The sequence below is a fragment of the Chlorocebus sabaeus genome, chromosome 3 (genome assembly GCF_047675955.1).
Source record: "Chlorocebus sabaeus isolate Y175 chromosome 3, mChlSab1.0.hap1, whole genome shotgun sequence".
NCBI lineage: Eukaryota > Metazoa > Chordata > Mammalia > Primates > Cercopithecidae > Chlorocebus > Chlorocebus sabaeus.
In genome coordinates this window covers 18104005-18129477 of record NC_132906.1, presented here as the reverse complement: position 1 = coordinate 18129477, position 25473 = coordinate 18104005, and the positions used below count along the sequence as shown (strand labels likewise).

The window sequence follows — 25473 nt, the reverse complement described above, 5'->3', positions numbered from 1 at the left end:
AGCTTTTGAGTGGCTATGGGTGCAACTGACCTAGGAACTATATATCTAGTAGCAGTGAGGAGCAGAGATTGGTTTGGGGAACATTAAAAACAGAAAAGGCAGTTACAGGCCTGTTATAGCAATGTCGGCCAGCGATGGTGAGAATCTCAGTGAAGCTGTGGGAATAGAGAGAAAAGGATTTTGAAGAAATTTCTGAAGTAGAGTCAAGCTCTGCTATCACAATGCATATTTTTAGATGAATAGATGAATGAATGAATATCTCAGTAATTTCATATCTCTGTTTATATAAGTAGCCAGCATTTTCTTTTTTCTTTCTAGTTCCTCAAAAGTTAACAAAAAGGGGGAAAGAAAATACAATAAATTACAACTGTTTTGGCTTTCAGTGGGTTATTTTTTAAAGTAGTAAATATTGTTGTTACCGTGGTATGTAGATGTGACTTATACAGCTTTACAATGTGCACATCTCTGACTTTAGAATCATTTGCACATTGGTCTGCATGTAAGCATGTGTTAACAACTGTCCAGCACAGCTGGGGGCTTAAAAGGGGCATATTGATAACAATTAAAGCAGCTGATAGTGTCTCTGAACTTCACTGCTTCACACAAAAAGACATTCTCTTTTTCTTCCTAAAAATGCAGGAAATACTGTGATATATATATATAGATATTATATATAGCAGCGAGGAGCAGTATATATGTACACATACACACACAAAATAATTAGATGTAAGAGTGATTTTATACATCTCATTTTCATAAACAATTTGACATTTTCTTTTTTCCCTCCATGTTTTAATGGATCTATTGTTATTTAGTCTAGAGATCTGATGGGAGTTCAGGGAATGGAAACAGATTTACTACAAGGTATGGGGTGAGAGTGCCCCATATATTTTTTTGAGAAAAATCTGGTAGATTTTAATCATGGCTAAAGTTAAAATGTCCTAACTTTTATTAGGTTAAGCATCCTGCAATAGCTGTTAGTGGCTTCCTTTTTGCCCAAGAAGGATGTCTCATAACACATGATACATAATACTATGAAAAGAAAAACTTTTGACAAATTGAATTTAATAGCTTATTTGAGCAAAGAATGATTCTCCAATCAGGCAGCCCTCAGAACCAAAGGAGGCTCGGAGAGTCCCATTGGGCAAACAGGTGGGCAGGGAGCATTTACAGACAGAAATGGAAGTGAGGTACAGAGACAGCTTGATCAACAATTTGACATTTTAAATTACACCTATATTTTACTTATAAAGAAATAAATGAATGTTATTTATCAACCTGTTTACCATTGAAAATTGCTGTCAGTTACCTGTAGTAAATTGACCTTTTAGTCTGGAGACCTAATAGATTTGCTTTCACAGCTTATGTTAGTTGTGTTACAGCTATATATTAAAGTATAGCGAATAAGCTAGCTATCCCTTGATTGTTGTCTATGAGTTAATACTCATGGTATGTCCCAAGAGCCAATTGTATTGAAGGCCATGACACACAAAATGTACTCTTGTCAATCTAGTGTAATTTATAGTTCTCATATATTTGCCATATCACATTTTTGGGAAAAGCAATGTGCCTGTAAGCTGGAAAATGTTATGATTCTGTGATAAAATGTAATCCTCATTTGATATTGTGCTCCTTAGCAAGACTCACTATGTATGAGGCATGGATTTCCTAGATGTTTCTGTATATTCCCTCAAGCTCCAGAAGCTGTATTAAAAGCATATACCCCTAATGCCATATTATGATGAGATTATCCTGTTTGCCCTCTCAGTGATCCACTAATGCACCTTCCATGTGGGTGTATTGGGGTGGTGTGGGGTGCAGTTGGCCACACACATAAAGCAGGGGACTCCTTACAGGACTGTGTCATTTCAACAAGTGTGTGGCTGGAAAGTGGGAACCTAGGTACATGGCCAAAGTCACCATAGACTTCTCACCCTTGGCAAAACTTGGCTCCCCATAACAATCCAAGCTCCTTGTATTATTTCTTCTTCCTGGCTGTGTGTGCACAGTCGTTTTGGGTAGAAGTATGAGATTTTCCATGTTCTCTTCATGTCTAGAAGGGAACTACAATGGAGTCATTATTTTCTGCAGTTTGGTGTATGTTGGAATGTTGTTTTTGTTGTTGTTTTGCCTTTCTTACTTGGGTTTGCATTACCCAATCTAAAGGGAAAATTATAATCCTAGACATTAAGGCTGTTCCTTTATAGACTCTATAGTCAGGTCTACGTAAGAATTACTTACCATAACATTACTCTAAAGAAGAATGTTAACTCTAGTCTTAAAGGAAGTTACCGTGGTACACACTAGATATAAAAACATAAAGAAAAAATTAATGTGTATATACACACACACACATATATATGTATATACGTGTATATATATATTTATTTTTTGAGACGGAGTTTCACTGTTGTTGCCCAGGCTGGAGTGCAATGATGTGATCTTGGCTCACCACAACCTCTGTCTCCCGGGTTCAAGTGATTCTCCTGCCTCAGCCTCCCGAGTAACTGGGATTACAGGCATGTGCCACCATGCCCGGCTAATTTTTGTATTTTTAGTAGAGACGGGTTTCTCCATGTTCGTCAGGGCTGGTCTCGAACTCCCAACCTCAGGTGAAATGCCTGCCTCGGCCTCCCAAAGTGCTGAGATTACAGGCGTGAGCCACCATGCCCAGCCATTGGTTCTTTGTTTTTATTCACTTATTCAACAAATGTATTTTAGGTGCCTACTGTGTATCAGGCTCTGCTCTAGGCCCTGGAGATAGAATGCTGCTCAGAAAAGTCTGGTTCTTGCCTACTAATAATCTAAATCTAGTAAGAGAGACCAACATTAATCAAATTCTCCCCAAAATGAAAGTATAATTGCAGACATAATAAACGTTAGAAAGAGAAGATAGGTCACAGGCAGGCACGACCTAGATGGATGCCAAGGAAGACATTCCTAAGGAAGTCAGGCTTGAGTTGAGGCCTGACATGGAGGAGGAGGGGAGGGAGCCTCTCAGGGAGGGAACAGCAGGGACAAGACAAGGCGCTTGGGTGTGAGGGAGCAAGTTGCCTTCCAGGCACGCTAGACCAGAGGACATGAGGAAGGATGGGTCAGGTGAAGCTGGAGAGGGAGGCAGTGGCCAGAAGGACTTGTGTTGAGGATTGGTTCAGGATATTTATGAGATCAAAAGCCAATGAAGAGGTAAAGAGGTATGAACCAGGAGGTGCTGTTTATCCCTATACTTGCTTGCATGAGAAGTTTGTTCGTTTAGGCAAACCATGGGAGAGTTAACTTGAGGGTTTGTTGGCTGGAAGACACCTGGATTCTTTCACTTAATCTAGTCCTTGTGAGGCAGAGGTAACCATTATTGTAATTTGGAAAGAGAAAATGTCATTATGGAATTTCTGTACGTGTTGTTTGAATGTGTAAGTTAACTCTGGTGTCTAGGTATTTGATTAGGAGGTACAACTGTTAGAATTTTGCACCCAGCCGTATGTGATAGCTCACACCTTTAATCCTAGCACTTTGGAAGGCTGAGTGAATTGCTTGAGCCCAGGAGTTCAAGACCAGCCTAGGCAATATGGCAAAACCCTGCTTCTACAAAAAATACATAAAAATTATCCGGGTGTGGTGGCATGTGCCTGTGGTCCCAGCTACTCAGGGAGCTGAGGTGGGAGGATCAGTTGAGCCTGGGAGGCAGAGGTTGCAATGAGCTGAGACTGTGCTACTGCACTCCAGTCTGGGTGACAGAGCAGGACCCTGTCTTAAAAGAAAAAAAAAAAAAGAATTTGGCATCCTGTACATTTTCTTCATAAAATATTTTATGCTTGTGATAACTTAATTTTTGCAATTAGGTATATAATGTGTTTCTTCTCTGATTGTAACTCCCCTAGGTCAGAGGTCTGTTTTAATCACCACGCTATTTCCAGAGCCTACCAAAGTGCCTGGCAGAGAATGCAATAATAATTTGCTCTCTGCCTGAGACTTAATATAATATGACCTCCTTGAAAAGCTGTTGTATATATACTTTTAACCCAGTTCAATTTTGAAGCTATTGATCCAGTTTCTACTTTGCAGAATGGCAGATGCTAGGCCTTGTGTTGAATAATGACTTAAATATGACAATGTCTGTCTTCAGGAGGCTCAAAATCTGGTGTGTGGAATTGTGCAGACAAATGATGCAGCTGCTAAGATGATTGCTGTTTGTTTGATATCCTCAAGATCCCGTAAGATACACATATTGGGTAAGCTATGGAAAAGGTCATCTGTCTGCCTTAGGCAAATTCAGTTGCAGCCCCTGAATCCTTTCTCCTCAATCTTCAACATTGCCATTAAAACCACACTCCGCCAAAAGTGCCAAGCAGGGGGTACATTCAGATCTCTTGAATATTTTGCTACTGATTAAATTCTTGCATTGTGAAATGCCTTCCCATTGGTTGGGGGTTAGCTGTGGCAGCCACATGATCATTAAATTTCCATCCTCTCCCCTATCCTGCTTTATAGTGTTGGCTCTGCATTGATTTCCTTAATGACCTTACCCTCCAAATCCCCGAGCTTGATACAATTCTCACTGGACTGCAGTTCACACGGTTGGGTCTTGTCACCCTTTTCTTAGTGATCTGCAGAATGAGACCCTGGACTCTGGGACATGTAAGACAGAAAGAGAGCGAGATGTGAGATGGGATGAGAAATGCAGTCGATGTGACTTGGCAACTGATTGTCATGGGAGATCATGCATAAGTAGCAGCTCTCTATTTTCAAGTCCGTGTGCCTCCTAGAATGAGGCCGCTGCTTTTGGAGACTGATATGTCTACAGGAGGCATGATTTAGGAAGCAAGGGGATGAGTTGAGTTCTGGACAGCTCTCGGTTCAAGGTCTATAGGAACTTTAAGGTGGAAGACCAAGTGGACAGTTGGAAACACTGGGCATAGATCTCATGAGAAAGATCAGGGTAAAATACATAGATTTAGAAAAATAGTGTTTTGAAAACCTTTATGCGAGTAAATACTACTTCATTTACTCTTCAAAACACATGGCTTTTGAATCTTGACATTTTCTTTTACATTTGACTCTACTGGTTGAAAGGCAGGCTCCTAACTGTGTCTACTTTAATCATTAATTGTAAGCCTCCCCTCAGATAGTGCCAGCTGCTTAACAGTTACTATGCCGGTGGACCAGGATGATGGAGAAGTTTGTACTTTATAGGAATAGCACTATTTTTTTGGTTTGTTTTTGGTCTGGAATAGATTGCAATAAAAATCGAAGTAGGAAAAAATTGTGATGTTCATTAACAAAAGATACCTTGGGGGAAAGCAGAATCTAGAAGTGACCATGTAGTTAAGAAAAAAAAAAAAAAAAGAGATGTGAAAGCTGAATATTTTAATTTCTTCTTCTTCTTCTTTTTTTTTTTTTTTTTTTTGGTCTCATGCATAAAGATGGTATTCTATTTTGATCGCCTGGTGGAAGAAAGTCAGTTCATTTATCTCATCCACCCACTGGTGGCTATCCTGATTATAGCCTCCTGGTAGGAACCATTTAAAATTCAATTTGGCTGTCTGTGCCCTTGGTGCTCAGTAGGTTTCATTAAATTACACAGCAGTAAGCTCTTCTTCCTTGTGTGGCACCTTTTGATGTACATTTGACTTCAGTGTAATTTCAGACAATTGTACTTTGTGTGGAGTGGTTTTACCATAATCATCTTGCAGTCCAGATAGGGCAGATCTGGAAATCTGACTCTGATGGGATTCTAAGATGGTGGAAAATATTGGACCGGGGAAATATTTTCATTTCTCTATACTTTCCTTATTTAGCTTGTTAAGCTTGTAGAGTTTGGCAGGTTGTTTCTGTAGCATTACTTACAGCATGAGATTAGAATAACATTTTCCCCCCATGTGGGATGCTTTAGGATTTTACATGCAGTCAGATTCCAGAAAAAACTGTTTCCTTGAGTCTGTAAGTAAAATTAAGTGTTAGTACTTTATTTCTTGTATTAGCAAGTCTTAAAGTACTGCCTTTATTCTTGTGTTCACATTACTCTATGGCCATGTGTTGTTGTGCAAAGCAAACAGAGGATCTGGACAGACAGGGTTAAATTCTGCCACACATCAGCTTCCTGGTTCTGGACAAGTTACAGACTCTTGGCCTCCTGTCCTTTGTAATAGTTATGTTAACTCTTTGAATTTTTGTGAAATTTAAATACATATAAGTTACCTAATATCAGGCCTGATAAAGTAGATTCCCAATAAATGGTCGCTATTACTAACAGTTGGTTACATAAATATTTATTGAATTCTGCTCTGTGCTAGGCAACATTCTAGACATACTGGGGATAAGGTAATGAACAGAAGCAGACCAAGAAAGAAAAGTAAATAATTTTAAAGAACTGTAAAGGAAGAACTACAAAGAAAGGACTTTCGTTCTACTTTCATCTACTTTTAGTTTTCTGTTGCTTTCCCATTGCATTTCCTTAGCTAGCTGATTTTCGAAGTTGTAATATTCTTATTGGTAGGTGTATTCAGGACCTGGTAATTATACTGTGTTACTAGGTATATTTGACCTCCACAGATCATAATTTGGGATGCCATGCAGATATCCTTATGCATGTTCTCAGTGTCTGGACAGGTTTGTGTGTGTGTGTGTGTGTTTTTTTTTTTTTTTTTTTTTTTTTTTTAAACACCTGTCACCACATAATGGTATGGTGACATAATTTCTTACTTCTGATTGCATTTTAAATATCATCTGTCCCTTCTGTGAGACCCCATCTTTAATTCCCCATCTCTCTTCCCATATGCTTTCATGTGTTTATAGCCTGATTACTACCTGCTCATAAATTTGTATTTTTAATCTCTTTTGTATAACCACCAAGATCAATTGAAAGTACAATTAGTTCTTTAGAGTTCTAAGTCAACTAATGCCAGCTACTTTTAATATGGCACTTTATAATATGCAGGAAATATTTGTATACATTTTCTCATTTAATCTTAAGATTCTGCTGCAGCTTTGTGCTTGAAACTGTGATAGGTACTATGGGAAAAAAAGAAGTAAATGTACTACAGGTCTGTGACCCTGAGGAGTTTATAAATTCATTGCTTTGGTCACTACTCTTTTCCTCAGAAAGATGCCATTGTTATTCTACCAACAGCAAGCTTCAGTATCATGTTATATTGCCAGATCGTTATTCTATCTTCACAAAATGAAACTTGCCAGTGATATTTGCAGGTGTATGTTGAAGTGATATTTTCTAAGATTAGAGCTCAATTCAGGGGTTTTGGAGCTTTCATTTCTGATCCTCGGGGGAATTGAGCAAAATAAAAAGATAATAATATCTTTGATGGTTGTGTGTAATTCTTTAAAAACTGTAACAAGTATGTTATTAGAAAAAGAAAAAAATTTCAAAATTGATGTCAGAAATGGGGCAGAAGAATGTGCTGTAAAACTGAATTATTTTGAGACTAGAAGCTGAATCTGATAGAATGACAAGACATTTATTTCATTGTCTTGAATTTACTATAAGAGAGTTACTTAATGTAGTATGTACCCATAGGTCATGGAAGCATGCTGTTACAAGAGTCATGACCTGCTGGGTCATGCCCTGCTGGGTGACCATTTAGAAAGCCTTCTGGCATTAAATATTGTTCTCGTTTAGCGTCCTGGTGCACTATCACATTTGTTTCAAAATGGCTCAGAAGACTTGTGATAGGTGGAGAGTATCTGTCCTTGGCCTGAGTTCCCTTCCTGCATGCCTGCCTCCCTCCTATGCTGCCTCATGTTGCTGCCAGAGTAATCCTCTTGGCTGTGAGCATGGCCCTTTCATGCTGAAAATACCCAGGCTGCTCCCTGTAAGATGAAGACCTCCTACAGTGTTACCCCAGGCGCTACTGGACATATTACCATCCAGTCACCTCCATCTTGTTTATTCTACTTTAGCCACACTGAATCTTCTGATGTTTCTTGTGCACTCGCTACACAGAATAACATTGTTGTGCCTTTGCTGAACACTGTTCCCTTGACCTTTCTCTTCTCTCTTCGCAGACCCCAAACCTATTTGCCTTTTAAGGCCTGGTTTGAATGTTGACTTCTCCATGAAGTCTCCTCTGATTGCCCAGCTGGAGGGAATCCTCTCTTTCCTGAGCTCCTGGGAAACTTTATGAGCAATGTTTTTGGTGGGGATTTGGGAGAGCACCATCTACCATAGATGATTGTCAGCTCCCCTGGACCCCACTGTGGCCTCTTAGCATAACCTCTACCTGTCACAATTTTTATGTGCATTTGAATGATGACTTGTTGAAACTTATTCCAGAAACTTTTGAATTCAGGTGTTCACCTGAGCAAGATACTGATTTTGGGGTTCATGACATGCTTGCCCCGTGCCCTCTGTGTTGCGCTGTTAAATTTCCTTCCTTCCTTTGGCTAAGTCACTTGTTGTGTCCATCACTCTCATACTTCATGGCACAATGCAGATTCTATGCAGTTTTCTGTCTTGGATGCCAATGACTGTATGCTTAAAATAAAATTCTGTTTAAATGTAAATATCTCTGGTCAAGTTAATTTCAGAAGATGATTTTCTTGTATCTGTTCCTACTTCTCTTGCACTCATACAGACAGCACAGAAATGCCCAACAGTTGAAAACGTTACTGTGAGGTAGTCTGTGGCTGTTGCTTCATGCTGATTTAATCATTTTTGTCAGAGGTTTTTAGTAGGGTGCTTTCGTCCTATCACTCCATGATGATTGATTCACCCATTTACTTTAGACAACAACTAACTTGGTTGCTCTTTTCCTGAAAAGGGAAAGGAGAAATGTCTAGTGATATGGGTTGAGACATGCTGCCCGTGTGTATTTTAAAGGTGGTGAATGTACTGAGAACACTTCCCTTCAATTCAGTCTTGGTTGATGGATAACATGTCTTTTCTGGCAAGCTGCCAGGACATGCTTGTTTGTGCACCACCAGACATTTCTATTTTAAAATATTATCAAATGGCATTAATACTGAGTTGTTGGGGCTGGGCTCATGGGATTACAGGCATGAGCCTGGGTGGCTCATGCACTTTGGGTGGCTAAGGTGGGCAGATTGCTAGACGTCAGGAGTTCAAGACCAGCCTGGCCAATGTGGTGAAACTCTGTCTCTGCTTAAAAAAAAAAAAAAACAAAAAAAAAATCTTAGCTGGACATGGTGGCGTGCACCTGTAGCTAGTCTCACGCTTGGGAGGCTGAGGCAGGAGAATCACTTGAACCTGGGAGGCGGGGGTTGCGCGAGCCAAGATGGTGCCACTGCATTTCTAGCTTGGGCAACAGAGTGAGACTCTGTCTTAAAAAAAAAAAAAAAAAGTTGTTGGAAAGACACTCATAAGCCACCAATTAATGCAGATATTGTGGTTTCATTAAGACCATCACACCATACTGCCTCTCATAGATGATCCAAATACATCTAATGGGATAATCGCTCACTGGGGTGCTTAGAGCTTGATACTTAGAGACAAGTGGAGCTCTTGAGTGTGTGTGCACACTGAGTTTCATTCTTTTAACTTGTACTTGGAAGCACATATGTTCCTTTCTAAAACGCTAACCTTTTCAAATTTGAAAAACGATTTCCTGAAATGAGTACAATTGGCCCTCAAGTACTTGCTACTTCAATTTTCCTTGGAGGAACACTGCTTTCTCACTCAGCATGTAGCCTGGTGGAGAGAATTGGCGGATGCTCTGGAAGACTAAGAGGACCAGCAAAATCAGGCATATTTGTTCAATTTAGGAATACTGTAACCTTTTTAACTGCCCAGTGACATTTTTGTTCAAGTTTTAAAGATCACATTAGCACTTAAGTATTTTTCTTAAGTGTTATCATTTTTCACTGTTTTGTTTTTTCATTTTTAACTCCATGAAGATAGTGAGTGTATCTGTCTTATTGGAGCGTTTTGCATCTTTAGCACACAGTAGGTCTCAACAAATTAGGTCACTGGATGAATGAATGAATAAAACACATTCTATTGGTAAGAAGGTAAGGGTAATAGAATAATAATATTCATACATCTAATGTAGGACTGGTGATATAATTTGGGAGACTGAATGCAACATGAAAATGCAGGGCTCCTTGTTCAAAAATTATTAAGAGCCCGAGCAATGTAATGAGACATTGTCACTAAAAAAAAAAGTTTTTAAATTAGCTGGGTGTGATGGTGCATACCTGTAGTCCTAGCTACTCAGGAGGCCGAGTGGTGAGGATCACTTGAACCTAGGAAGTCAAGGCTGCAGTGAGCCATGATCACACCACTGCACTCCAGCCTGGGCGATGGAGTGAGACCCTGTCTCAAAAAAAAATTATTAAGAATTTCAAGATGATGACAGCAGAGCAAGTGTGACCCTCTGGAGCTGCACGGATTGGAAATCATGAAGCCACTCTTTTGTAATGCAGAAAAAACCCAGAGATTTGAACTCCCGTTTTTATTTTTGCTTGTGAAGTAAGCATACTTTATTTTTTCTTTTCCAGTTAATAGTATGAAAGCTTTGCTTCTTGGCTTCCTAATGAAATAGGGAGAACAACTGTTTAATACTGGTACCTGTCACACCACAAATTGGAACTAATGCTTAATTTACCATCTTTGATGTCAGCCTCCGCCAGTTTTCTTAGCACAAAATTTAAAGCAGTAAACTCTACCAACCTAAGCAATATATTCTCATTCATGGCCCCAGTATTTTTACTGACTTTAACTGTGCTGCACTAGTAAATCATTTTGACCCAAATCTAGTCTGTATGAACTCTGTTAAAATGATTTTAAATTAGACCAGTGAAAAATGAGCTTATTTCCTCTTTACTTTTGGAGACATAGGAACAAGTCCCACGGAATTGCCAAAGAGCCAGTGTTCCCAGGAAGAGGTAAGCGGAACCTTCACGTTTAAGAAATGCCCTGGGGTAGGTTTCGTTTACAAGTGAAATTGAATTGTAATAAAGCAGAAGGAAGAGATACCTTCGCTAGGGCTCCTTGCAAGGTACATAAACCTGAATAGAAAGTAAATGTTGGCTCCTCTGTGGTCTCCTCACATTTGAAAGTAAACTGGTGATTTCTAATCAGACGTGTCAGCACAGATCTTCAGCTGCTGAAAGTCAATCTGAAGATCAGGAGCAGGCTATAGTCTGCAGCAGGGCTGTCCTGTGACTAGAAGTGAGACATAAGGAGAAACCGTGCACACTCGGGCAGAAGCGAAGCGGACCCCACATCGGAAGGAGCTCCCCACAGCGGAAGGAGCTTCCCACTCCACAGCTGTCCCATGTCTTTCACAATTCAGAATGTTGAACTTTTTGACTGGCAGATTGCTACCCCCGTTTCTTTACTGCTGCTTTTCCTTTAGTTCACTGCCTGATTCACAGTGTTATCGCTTGTTACTAAAAGCTAGGCCTTTTAGAATTAAAATGAAGCTAAAAATAAATCTGGCCTCTGGACTTCTTAATTCTGAAACATAGAGATTTCATAGTAAATTAGCAAGGCGTTGTGACTAAAATGGTATCTTATGACTATTTGTGGATTTTCATGATACTAGTTTTTAATTTTAACGCTAGTCTTTAATTTTAATATAGATAAAGAATTGCTAGTAGCCTGGAGGAAAATGTATTAAAAATCATTCCTTAACTGTGCGCTAAAGTCTGAAATACAAGTAAGGGTGCAAATTGCTTCAGAAATGATTGTCCTGTGGGCATTAGCAGAATCACAAACAAGGATGTGACACGTCATCTTTCAGTCTTTACATCTGTGCTCTGCTATTCCCAGGAAAGGTAGTATAGCTCTGGTTACCTGTGTATGTGGTCATCATTGTGTTTTCATTTGATGAGGTATCCTATAACAAAGACAGAGGAGAGGTATGGGCAGGGAACAGAATGGAAATTTCTTAGACCTACTTTTTTTTTTTTTTTTGAGATGGAGTTTCCTCTGTCGCGCAGGCCTAAGGGCAGTAGCGCTATCTCGGCTCACTGCAACCTCTGCCTCCCAGGTTCAAGTGATTCTCATGCCTCAGCCACCTGAGTAGCTGGGATTACAGGCACATGCCACCACACCCAACTAATTTTTGCATTTTTAGTAGAGATGGGGTTTCACCATGATGACCAGGCTGGCCTCGAACTCTGGACCTCAGGTGATCCACCCACCTCGGCCTCCCAAAGTGCTAAGATTACAGGCGTGAGCCACTACTCCTGGCCCCACCTGTTTTTTGATGAAGAAACCACACTCCCTCATTCTTGCCTGTACACTTGCCTTGCACATCCAGCCTCTTGTACATCAGTCTCAATTTGCAGAAGTCTCAGTATTTCGTCATCCAGCTAACTATGGATGCAGCACCTTGCTCTGCAGTGCAGCTAGGAGAACAAGATTGAAACATACAAAAATCACTGAATAATCAATTAATGAATACTCCAGATAATATGAAATGTGACCTGTTATTTACACACCATAGGTGGAACATGTTTATTTGTAATCTTCACTGTATCTTTCTAAGATCGTGTGAGCCCTGTTTCACAGATGTGAAAGCCGAGGTTTAGAGAAGTCAGGAGTATGCAGCAGGCTACTGGCTGAGCTAGAATTCAAATATGGAGCAGGTGCATCCAAAGCTGTTCCTTCCCATTATAATATGCCCCTTCCCTATCTGACACACAGATGAATTATAGTGAAGGTATATACCTTCTATTGGGAGATACTTCATTTTTCTCTGGAATGATGAGAGAAGGTGCCTTGGACCCATATATAAACCTGGTGACATATGGTTTGCAAAAATGATAGAGGAAAAATATTTCAAAACTAATAAATAGAGGAAAAATATTTCAAGCTTCCTTTTTTATAAAAATATTTCAAAAATAATAAATAGAGGAAAAATATTTCAAGTTTCCTTTTTTATAAAAATATTTCAAAAATAATAAATAGAGGAAAAATATTTCAAGCTTCCTTTTTTATATTTTATAAGTATCTCCTATAAAATTTCACAATGATTAACGGTTAGCCTACTCATAAATATTAATATAGGAAGGAATTTACTGGATGCAATATTATTTCTTTTTTTCTTTAGTTATTTTTCCTAGATGCAAGATTATTTCCAATCCCTTTTGTGTGGGGCAGAGTAGAATAAAGATATACTGCAATTTAAAAACTTGTAACTTTAAACTGAAAGTATTTTGTAAAAAGTTATACCATGTAAAAGAAGGGCATTTAAAGTTCTGACCTTCAAGCTCAGAAAATTTCTATTTACAACTGTGGCCGCTTTTCCTTAGATGTGGACATGCATTCATAAATTTTAATCTATTTTGATAATTATTGTTCTTTTAAAATAGTTTTCTTTATATATTCATTAAGACCTTCCAGGTATTTTTCTGGTCCCAGAACAAGCTCCATGTGAGCAGTTCTTTTTAAAAACATACATAAAACGAGATGCCTTCCTTTTGAAGGCTAAGACTTATTGATATATACTCATTTAAATTGTGAAATCTATTTCAGGAATTAATTTGTTTCACCTAGTTTTTATTGCTTAGTAGGAATAGGAGTATTTAGGCAAGAATGAATCTCTATTCCACATTTTCACCTATTTTGATAGGGGAAAATCTCTATCAAATGTGTTTTGTATCTAAAATACTGTTGTATCTAGAATCATATACCATACATTTTTACAAGTCTTCAAAACACAATAGAAGTTACAGCGTTGGCTAGGTTAAAAAACAGTATGCAGTACATTCAGTTTCAATCCTGGTTGTTTCTTCTTTATGTGGAAATAAGCTAGGAAATTTGCCATCATCAGATATTATATTGTGTATCTCACCTTTAACCTCAATAACATTATTCATTACTTTCCTATGAATTCTGATCCCCTTGCCCTCAGCCTTGTGACCCAAAGACCATGTGACTGGCTGACTTGGAGGAGAAGCTAATGGTCATTGACTGATATCTCACAAATCCAGAAATCCTTCTACTTAGGAGAAAGATGGCCTTTTCTACCAGTTTTTGATGGCTTGGGTATGCAAACTCAGAAGGTTAAGATCTGGCTATTTGTGCAACAACTGAGCCTTAAAGTGGAAAGTGGTGATTAAATGAAACAGACGACAGGAGAGGCAGGCAGCAAGAGTGGAGGAGACACAGAACCGCCAACACATTTTAGGTATGAGCAGAAGGAAGATGGGTGGCCAAGCCTACTTTGCATAGAAAATTGGACTGTGGTGTGTTTTCCTTTTCAAAAGCCATAGCAATTAGGGATAAAGCTTTTACTTCTTAAAGAGAGGTTTTTGAGTAATAAGAGATGGATGTACTGTATAATACCCTTTATTGAGAATAGGACTGGAACCTCTGAATTATGGCTTTAGACATACATTCATAGAAGATCTAGGTCTGGGTCCTGCATTTGTGTATGTGTATGTGTTTCTGGAAAGAAGTCTCAGACTGATTCTCATTGGGGACTGTGACACACACAAACACACATAGTTTAAAAAAATGCCACTGCAGCTCTGAGCCATAGATGACTAACTCTTTAGACTGTTCTATCTTAAATGCTTTATTTTGTATTTGATTGTATGCAATATTAGGTGTCTTTAGAGTATTTTTATGAAAGTTTACTGTGTTGCTATTTGATTACTACTTATGTAGGACACAAGTACAATTCTAGGAGATTCTTGTCCTGTGATGTAGTATCCTTGGCCAGTTCATGTCCTTTGCCCCGATTTAATTGTCATATTTATAACCTTGGACATATCAATGCAGGATTTTGCTCGGCCCCTTCACCAGACTCATGTCAGGGAGCCCCCTCTACTTAGCTCGTCACACCCCCTTGCAGGAGGCAGCACATGAGTGAGCAAGTGTAGGATCTGGCCAACCACTCTGGGTGCTGATACAGGAGCAAGCTCCATGCAGGGCCCGTAGCCAGACCAGGCATGTCACCTTGAGGGGAATGTGGCGGCTCCCATGTGAGGATGCCCATGACCCCAAAGTCCCAGAGAGGATGTTACAGTGCTCCTTAAATTCCACTGTCCATGAACAGTGGTGTGTTAGCAGCTCAGTTGGCCTCTTACCTTGTGTGGGGTGGCTGTCCTCTGCCGTCAAGGGCAAAGGGCCGGTGTGACAGCCTTTCTGGATACTCGCCATCAGTGGGTCCTGAGCTCTTGTCCGGTGTCCAAGAAGAATGAGGTACACAGATAGTTGAAGGATGGTGAAGGTGGATAGTTTTGTTCAGTGATGAAAACAGTTCTCAGCTGGACAGGAGACGGGAAGGGCACGTCATCTTCCCTGATGTCAGGCCGTCACCCCCCGAAGTCAGGCTGTCTCCTCCTCTACCGACTGAGTCTGGGGTCTTCATAGGCAAAAGGTTAAGGTGAAGACACCACTCAAAGTTGGGTATGATGGTATAGAAGACCAATTAGGAAAGGACAGGGATATGTAAAATAGGTGAAGGGTGGGGATCAATCAGAGGAAAGTGCATCAAACAGGAAGACGAGTTCTCAATTTGGTCCGAGGATGTAACTTGTAGCTTGGCTTTCAGGCTTTAAACTGTCTTTGGCTTGGAGATGGGTTTTCACCAGGGACCTGCCCTATGTGTCTAGGCATTTGGCTGCCTCCTATTGTTATCAATACGTGGTCACAAACATCTGTTGAAATAAAGCCTGATTTGTGGTTTGAGGCATCTTTCAACATTTCCTAAATAGAATAAGCTTGCCTAAAACCTGAACTACATGAAGTGGTTAGTTTATTGTTGTTTTTTACACTTTCAATCTAGTAGTGGTTAGACTAATGGAAATTAAGGATTCTTGCTTACTGAGTCTGACTGGATGGGGAGGTAAAGAATGTTATCCATGGGTAAAATAAATTACAGGGTTCTTCTTACTGTGAACATTCATCTTCAAGAAATAACCTCATTTACTTTAGGCTTTTGCCTTAAATATTTAGGAGAAAAACACACACAGGCATGCCCAAGCACACACACACACATTCACTCACACGTACTCACATGCGCACACTGTTGCCCCATACTGACTGTTGATAGTATTAATACTTAAAATACAACTACTTTATATCTACCAGAGCTATACTCACGATTAAATCATTGTTGCTGCAAATGCTAATTGCATGGCAATCTTCTTACTTAGTTCTTTGATTATCATTCTATATGTCATTCTAATATATAAATTATATATAATTTATTTATAAGATTATCATTTTGTTTTATATTCTATTATATATTACTCTATTATTTTACTCCCACATCCTCTTTTCTTGCCATACTTTTAATGAATCCTTCTGGATATGTAAAAATTACATAAATTAGCCAGGCATAGTGGATTATGCCTGTAATCTCAGCACTTTGGGACAGCAAAGCTGGAAGATGCTTGAGTCCAGGAGTTCAAGACCAGCCTGGCTAACATAGTGACACCCTGTCTCTACAAAAAATGTAACGATTTTACAATCTAAAGTGATGGCTCACTTCTGTAGTCCTGGCTATTCAAGAGAGGATTGCCTGAATCCAGGAGTTCCAGGTTACGGTGACTATGATTGTGCCACTGAACTACAGCCTGGGTGACAGAGCAAGACCCTGTTTCTAAAAATAAATAAATTAATACAATAAAATAAATTTAAAAAGAGTAAAGAAAGATTAAGCTTGAAAAGCTAACTTGGAGTCAGAACCTGCCCATATGACTTTTCCTTAGGCCATCATTTCCCTTGTATATATAGATATTTCTTAGACTCTTCAAATTTTGAAGTGAGAAGTATGTAAGAATTCCTTTTTCTGCCACTATTCTAAATCATTCCTTCTGGACAGTCAGAGTCACCATGTGCTTAAACAGGTGCTTAAAGACTCCAGAAGTTGTTTCATCCATTTTACAACCTTTCAAATTGTTAGCATTTTCATAATTTTCCAGATGAGCTTGTACCTACCACTCATTTCTGCTGGTTCTAGTTGGGCACTCTGTATATGTAGGAGAGTGAAGATATTAATTTATTAATAGCACCCTTTAGTGATAATTTTTCAATAGTTTGAATACACCTTACCATCCTGTCATCCAAACTTGAGTTTTCCATGTCGATCATAAAGAATCTTAATTCATCAAATATCTTGCAAAAATCAAGACACTTTATACCTGTAGCATTTTCTTATCAAAACCAAAGTTGAGGTGAATTTAATGCAGTTTATTCTTAGTGATGTAGTGTTGCTTGCTGGTAATCTACTTTTTCTTGAGTAAGTTTTTTAGGACATCTGGTTAATATTGCCATTTGCAGGTTTTTCAGGTTCTCAACATAAAATTATTGACCTGTGTTTCCAAAAACTAACATATTCTCCTTTTGAAAATGAAAGCAATAGTTTGATGGGTTCCAAGACCTGGCTATCTAGCCTTTTTGTGCTTGCTGAAGTCCTTGCCATCATTCATTGCTAATAGATCCCTTACATTTATGAACTTCAAAACCACTATGTTTTAACTGTTCAAGTAGGTTTGCAAAGACATTTGTGGATAAGTCCTGTATGGTTTAGAAACCAAGCACAATTCAGATGTTTGCAGTTTTTATCCATCCATCCATCCATGCATCCATCCATCCATCCATCCATGTTTACTAAGCCTCTATTGTGTGCCAGAAACTGAGCTAAGGCCAAAGATATCTTGATGAGCAGGGCAGAAATGTTCTGTGCCTTCATGGATCTTATTCTGCTAGGATTTTCAATTTCCAACAGTAATGAGAACCAGTATGGGAAATGATTTTAAGCACCAATGAAAATGGTTAACTGCTCAGGTTGGAGGATGGATGATTGAGGAGTGTAGATGAAAGTTTAGTAGAAATCCCTCTGTGTTTGTCGAATCCTGAGCTCTAGGGTTGAAGTCACTGGATATGATCAACTCAAATTCTGGTCTGCTGCTGGAAAGCAAAGCAAGAGTCCATCTCTGGAGGTAGCACTGGCCTCCACCTAAACTGGACAGTGTGAACATTTGAGGATGTGGGGGTGAAAGGAGCCAGAGCCTGGAGCTTCTGAGATGGGCAGGAAGGAGTTTTTGAGTTATGCATCATGCAGAGAAAAAGTGAAATATAAATACATATAAAAAGAATTTCACAGTGCTTTCCAAGTTTAATTTCTAGGATGAAATAGTCTGCTTACAGAATTGAGGGAAAGCTAATTGAGAAATGTGACTTTTTGAAATGATTTGATTTGGGTTAGATTTTTTTTTTTATTTATATAGGCAGATATATATGGTGCTTTGCTCTGTTTACATAGCTTTATACCTTTTTATAGACTAAATTGAAATGGATAGGTAGAAGCAATATTTTCAGAACTGAATAGGTCATTGTCCTGAATAAAGTGAGCCACTGTGTTCTCTCAGGCACCATGCAAGTTCAGCCAATATTCATATACCACAAAAGGGTGTTTTTTCTGCCTAAGTTTATATTCTATATCATATTCTATTTTTCTTTTCTGGATATTTCCACTTCATATTGTTCTCTTTCAACATTTTTTAAGAAGTAGTATTTCCTATTCTCTGCTGTTACAAAGACTATGAAAATACATGCAACCCATTTAAAGAAACACGTGGATGTCTGGAAGTTTTCTCTACCTAACACTTTCACATATAAAATTTATAATATTTGGTTTCCATGGTATTTAACATTGGCAAGAAAAAATAACTCTCAATGAAGAAACAAAGACCACTTGTTCTAGCTCTTCCTATAGTGGAAAGGGATAGAGAAGAGTGATAGTAACAAAGCATTCTCATTACTCTAGAACAGAGATTGGCAAACATTTTTCTGTAAAGGGCCAGATGGTATATACTTTTGGCTTCATGGGCCATAGGGTCTCTGTTAAAACTGCTCAACCCTGTCTTTGGGGTGGGAAAGCAGCAATAGATACTTTGTAAGTGAATGGGAATGGCTGTGTTCCAAGAAAACTTTATTTACAGAAATAGGCTGTGGGCAGGATTTGGCCTTTTTTCTGTAGTTTGCCCATCCCTGCTCTATAACAAGGGTAGGAAACTATGCCCTGGGGCCAAATCTAGCCTGAAGCCTGGTTTTGTTTGGCCACAGAGCTAGGAATGGCTTATGTGTTTTCACAGAGTTGTTAAAGGAGGAGAGGGAAGAGCAGAGGAAGGAAAAGGTAGAAGAGGAGAGGAAGGGAGAGATATAGGAAGAGGAAGAAGAAAACCGTATGTGGCTCACAAAGCCTAAAAGTTTACCATTTGGATTTCTATGGAAAAAGTCTGTTAGATCTTGCTCTGAAAGATTGTTTACTTGTAACTTCCTTGATAATTTCAATGTATGGATTTGATTTTGTGCTCATTTTCTATTTTCCTATGCTTATAGTCTTATAATATGGAACAAGTAAGTTTATTAGTCAGATAAAATACAGAATTTAAAATTTTGACGATATATTGGCTATCAGAAAAAATACTGATGTTTTCTTTATCACTTTATTCTTTTGAAATTTGAGATTTTGTAAGAAATTTTGAAGAGGAATATTATTCTCTTGTCTTGAAAATGTTTTTAAGTGGGAATATAAGAAACAAGGATATATTCCTGCTTAATTCTGTGCCTGAACTTTGGAGTCTTCTGATCTGTGTTTGGGACAGAAAATGCTCTATCTCTGCGGAAACCTTTTCAATCGTTGTAGTGTTCTTTGATGTTAGCAAAAAACAAAAACAAAAATGAAAAAAAAAAACAACCCTGAATAACATTTATTCAGTGCCTAACTATGTGAAAGGCCACCGTCTAAATGCTTTTAACATTATTTTCTCACTATTCTGGGAGGCATCTGTGATTAGAAACCTGGTTTTAAGGCTGAAGAAATCAAGACATAGAGACATTAAGTATTATTATTTGTCCAGGATTAACAGCCAGATAGTGGTAGAAATCGGGTTTAACCTGGGTTTTAGATGAATTCCCCCCAGTAGAGATCACTTTCGATTTTCCTACAATGCCCTTTAAAGCAAACTCTTTTTTTTTTTTTTTTTTTTTTTTTTTGAGTCAGGGTCTTGCTCTGTTGCCCAGGCTGGAATGCAGTGGTGCAATCTTGGCTTACTGCACCCTGGACTTCCTGGGCTCAGGTGATCCTCCCACCTCAGCCTCCTGAGTATCTGGGACTACAGGTACACACCACCATGCCCAGTTCATTTTTTGTAGAGACTGGGTCTCCCTATGTTGCCTAGGCTCGTCTTGAACTCCTGGGCTCAAGCGATCCACCCGCCTCAGCCTTCCAAAGTGTTAGAATTACAAGGGAGAGCCACAGCGCCCAAATGAACTCACCATTTATTTTACTTCGTCAATCTCAGTAACCCTTTGCAAGTGATGCTACAATAGACGACGTATACTGAGAGTCATTTAGACATGGTTTCTGCTTTCTAAGGATTAATATTTCAAAATGATGCTTGACGTCTAGCAACTAGAAAAATCCAGTTGCCTTATTAGAATTTCACAAAAATGAATGGGTTAGAAAATTAGCAGTCATGTATTCCTCTGTTCCGTACAGCTAAATACAATTTCCAACCTCTTGACGAGGGGCTGAGAGTTCTGTATGAAGACTTGTACCTCCTTTTTCTTTTTGTTATTTTTTCCAACAGGATGAAATCATGTGTTTGACATGTTGAACTTGAGAGGCACATACTTGCCATAATAAATATACATGGTTTTTCAAGTTCCTAAAAGTCCTTTCTTCATTTGTTTGAGTCTGTGTTTCAGATAGATCCTAGGGCATAATAATTTAAGAATCCGGTTAAACCATAAACAAAAGAGCCTTACTGTTTTTCTGTTGATTTGGTGTCTTTTTATTTGGCAGCAGAGTTTCTTCCTGTTGTTATTTCCCATGTGACGCCCATGAATTGGTGGGTCCTGGAATCCCCACATACAGTGTGTTGGAACCCATTCTGCCTGGGAGCCCTAGTGTAGGTGGCTGAGGCAGTGAGTCAACAGCACTGGAATTTGCTTGCTTCAGAGTGATAATTCTCATGCAAATAGTTCTCAGATTTTCAAAAGAAGGGCTTGTCAGCTTCATACTTTCAAAGTGACTCTGCCAGGAATTTACAGTTTTACGAGATTATATGTAGAATGTTCTGTTATAATAAATGTTCATTCAGAAATAACCCAGTTAATGCAGACTGTACAACAAATCCCCACCATTGGCACCAAAATTCCTTTCAAACTACAAATCCCTTCTCTACTGTTTCTTTGGTCCTTTCCCTCCTCATTCAGCAGCTCGTTTTCTGCTCTCTGATAGTTATGCCAACATTCCATCTTATTTTAACAACTACACAAATATAAAAACCACAGCACCAAAATTGAAGTTGGAGATTCATTTTGTACTATTTAAGAACTGTATTGTCATATGTAATTTGCAGTAAACTTGAACACAAAATGAAATTTTAAAAACCTTTCTTTTTGCCTATAATGTTTAGAAATGATGTTCTCTTTGAACTAGACTGGATTTTTTTTAAGAGTACACTATCATTCTATGATGAAATATATTGCAATTCGACTGCTTTTTCTCTGTTTTTTCCTTTCTTGGCTTATTGTCCTCCTGGATATAAGATGATACAGATGGCAAGCTTATTTCAGGACCGTTTGTTTTTTATTCTAAGGAAATGGTAGTTTTTAAACAACAATGGTCATTTTGATCTTTGGAGATCAGCCTTCCATTCTTAGAGCATTGGAATGTAGATGTTTATGCCTGGGGATTGCCACTCATCCAGAGCCGCCACTCTGTAAGAATTCAATCTTTGATTTGTTGCCCTTTCTATTTATTTTACTTCTCATTGAATGATGCTTACTATACAATAGCAAGACATAATAAGGTATAGAGACAGAGTTTACAGAACCTTGCCCCATTAGCATTTTAAAATTTTGTCACATCAGAGTTAGTATACTGCCCCAGTTTTCAGAAAAACATAGCTCGTTGGCAGAAGGTAGAAGTAGTGCTCTTAACCCTTTTACATAAAAGGCCACTTAAATGAGCAAACTTATTCTTCCATCAGCTTTTCTATTTTCTTAAGTCAAACTGACTTTATTTACCCATGGTTAGATGCTTTTGACTTACATATTTCCCAAAGGCAACCAAAATGGTATAATAGCGTAGCGCAATTTTATGGGAGTCTCTTTGGCACCGCAATAATTCTTTTTGATCTACAGTTCTCCTCTGGGTATGGTGGCTACAGGTGGTGTATCACAAGCAGAGTCAAAGGCCATTTTTAGTGCTCTTGGGTTTTGTACTGCATGCGCCGTTGTTTGAAGTTTAGAAATATGAAGATACACATATTGGTTGCTCTGGCCCAGGATGGATATCATAGACCAGATGGGTTTGAGCTAGAGAGACACATACATATTTATGTTCTTTTTTTTTCTTTATTGCCTCTATTGGAAGGACTCCAAAGAGGTCACCTCATTTAATCTTGGCAATAGATTTTACCATTTTTTAAATCAAATACTCCCCATTAAGCACTCTATATTTATAATTGTGTGTTAGGTGCTATATTCAGAGTGTACTACACAGACTTTATTCCTGGTCTTGACAATTTGTCTGCTGATTTGGCCAAATCTGTGCTGTATTTCTTTTGAACACAAAATAAAATGCTGCAGAGGAAAACAGCTCCCAATCTGCTGGATTTAATGACTCTCGATGGTGGGAAGCCTTCCAGTGCAATGATAATAGCAGCTCATGTTTACTGAGTGTTCACCATGGACCCAACATGATACTGGGAGGCTTACACCATTTTTATCACCTTTGGGGGATATACAACAAGTGTCTGTTCTCTTACATAACCGCCCTAGGGGATAGCGTCGATTAGCCTCATTTTACAGGGGAAAAAGCAGAGGCTCTGAGAAGAAAAGGAACATGCCATACCTCATTCTTAATTTTGTTTTCAATCCCCTGAGTTAACTGGTATACTTTATGACCTGAAAGCATGAAGATAATCTGTTACCCTGGCAGGAATAATAAAACACAGAGACATGACAATGGATTAATAAAGATCTGATGAGGAGCAAACGCCTCCCAATCGCCCTAAGAAATGCTGCTCCCAGGGAAGTAGAAATTATGTTCCAAGTCCCATATTTTCACTTTGCCTGTCGGTTTTATTCTTATTAGCCAAGAAGGTATTAAAATATGCAATGATTCTGCTCTTGAGAATGCCTCTATACTGCTGACTTGTGAGCTTTTACCCTCTAAGAATATTTTCGCTCCCTTGTCTCATTATCTAACACCTATTTGATCTGTGTAAGTCACTTATCAACCCACCAGACTCATGTATTCTGGTCACTTAGGAATATGTTTGCTTTTTTCCTGTGCACAAGCTATATCTCTATTTTGTTTCTGTCAACTGCAGATTTAGTGACTTGGGGCAGCAAGAACTGTCACAGAAGGGTTTTCTTATTTGATCCATTCTTCTACTTTTCTGCTTTTATATGATCTCTATAATTTAAAGTTATTGGAATTCCAACTCCCTTTTATTTTTAGTTTAATCCTGATTTTTTAAATTTTTAATGTATTTAGCTCTAATTTTTTTAAAAATCAATTTTTAACATCGTTGCTTTGCTGGATAATTCAGAGATGCTGTGTGTGTGTGTGTGTGTGTGTGTGTTTCTAGTACTGCCCCATGACCTTTATGACTCATTTAATGAGGAATTTAAACAAATTACTATTACTCCTACTGCATTCATTATCAACTAGCAGGCATCAGCTTTCTGCGTAAAATATTTTTTTCCTTTGAATACCCTCTATTTCCCCTCTGTGAGGAATTTATTCTCCCCTTGGTGCGTGGGGACTGATTACGGTCATAATAGCCATTAATGATAATAGGAAGAATGTGTAAATCTTTGAAGCATTGAAAACTGAATGGCACTCTGGTGGGTCTTTTTCTGTATCTTACCTTACCAGATTTTGTTTTGCAGCAGGTGCCATTGGTTGGGTAAAGTGCTGTAACTCATGTTTTTCTCTTTATTTTATATACATAGTATACACACACATACACACACACACACACACACACACACAGCATGGTTCTTCTCACACTGGAAGAGGATTACTCTTTATTTGTTGGTATCTCCATGAGGGCAGGAGCTGATTCGATTCATTTTCCTCTCCATGTTTAGTACTGCACACAATGCACCACTCATGCTGGGTGGATATTCCTACCAGAGGAATGAAAGGGTGCATTCACTTCATGAACATGAAAGCAAAGTGGCTGCTAATCCTGCCTGGGCAATATTCTTATGCTAAAATACATATTGTATGAGTTATTGCATAAATATTTGTTCTTATTTATAATGCATGGGAAATAGTTTAGAGAAATGAAAAGAATACAGACCTTGAAATTAGAAGATTTGACCCTCATCGTGCTAATTATTGACTATGTGTGAGTTTTAGGAAATTTTTAAAAAAGTCTCTAGCTTCAGTTTTCTCATCTATTACATAGAGATAATAGTTTCTAACTCAGAGGTTTGTTGTGAGAATCAAGTGAAAGCCCATATTCACTTTGATCCAACAAACATTTATAGAGTAGTCACTCAGTGGTAGGCCCTGGGGTAAGTTCTGAGAATAAATAAGATGCCACTCCTGGCCTGGTACCATGGTTCACACCTGTAATCTCCAGTATTTTGGGAGGCCTAGGTGGGAGGATCACTTAAGGCCAAGAGTTCAAGACCAGCCTGGGCATTATAGCAAGATCCTGTTTCTGCCAAACAGACAAACACAGCAGACATGGTGGCTTGTGCCTGTAATTCCAGCTGCTTGGGAGGCTGAGGAAGGAGGATCACTTGAGCCCAGGAGTTTGAGGCTGCAAAATTACACCACTGCACTCCAGCCTGGGTGACAGAACAAGACCCCGTCTCTTAAAAATATTCAGAACAAACAAACCAAATGCCACTCCTCTCTTCCCAAATTTCAGACACTGAGAGAGTTTCTCCTCAAAGTCCAAAGTGCACATAAATTGTGGGGATCTTATTTACAATGTCAATTCTGATGCTGTAGGTTTGGGGACGACTCAGGATTCCCTGGAGACATCAATGCTGCTGGTCCATGGGCCACAGCTTGGATAGAAAGGGTTTAGAGAGAGATTGACAAATAAGTAATAATACAGGGTGGGTTAGTACTGCTGTACTGGCATTCTGAAAGCAGAGTGAGACATACAGAGGGGCATGGGGAGTGGGAAGGAGACAGACAAAGCATCCTAGAAGTGTATGACTTGGGCCCTGAATAGGTGAGTCAATTTACCAAGCAAAAAAGTAGTAGGAAAGGCCTTTGATCAGAGGGAGCACCATGGATGTGGACACAGGCTGGCTCCTGCATAGAGTGAAGAATGCAGAGGAAGGTGATGGGACAGTGGCCAGAGAGGAGGCCAGAAAGCTCACCAGGGGCTGGATGGGGAAGGGTCAGTCCTGTTTGCCACGTAAGACCTAAGACTCCAGTCAGCAGGGAGTCTTGAGGTTTCATAGAGGTCTAGTTATACAGGATATGACAAACTGCTTTAAAAAGAGCCAAAACTACATCATATTAGAGAATTTGCATAACCCAAAGG

General features: G+C 38.9%; 1 protein-coding gene across 1 annotated transcript in view; it reads left to right on the top strand.

The window, feature by feature from the left end:
- Positions 1 to 25473, top strand: part of LHFPL6 (LHFPL tetraspan subfamily member 6) — a 257518-nt gene that overhangs the window by 13566 nt on the left and 218479 nt on the right. The gene's annotated exons all lie outside the window — the stretch shown is intronic.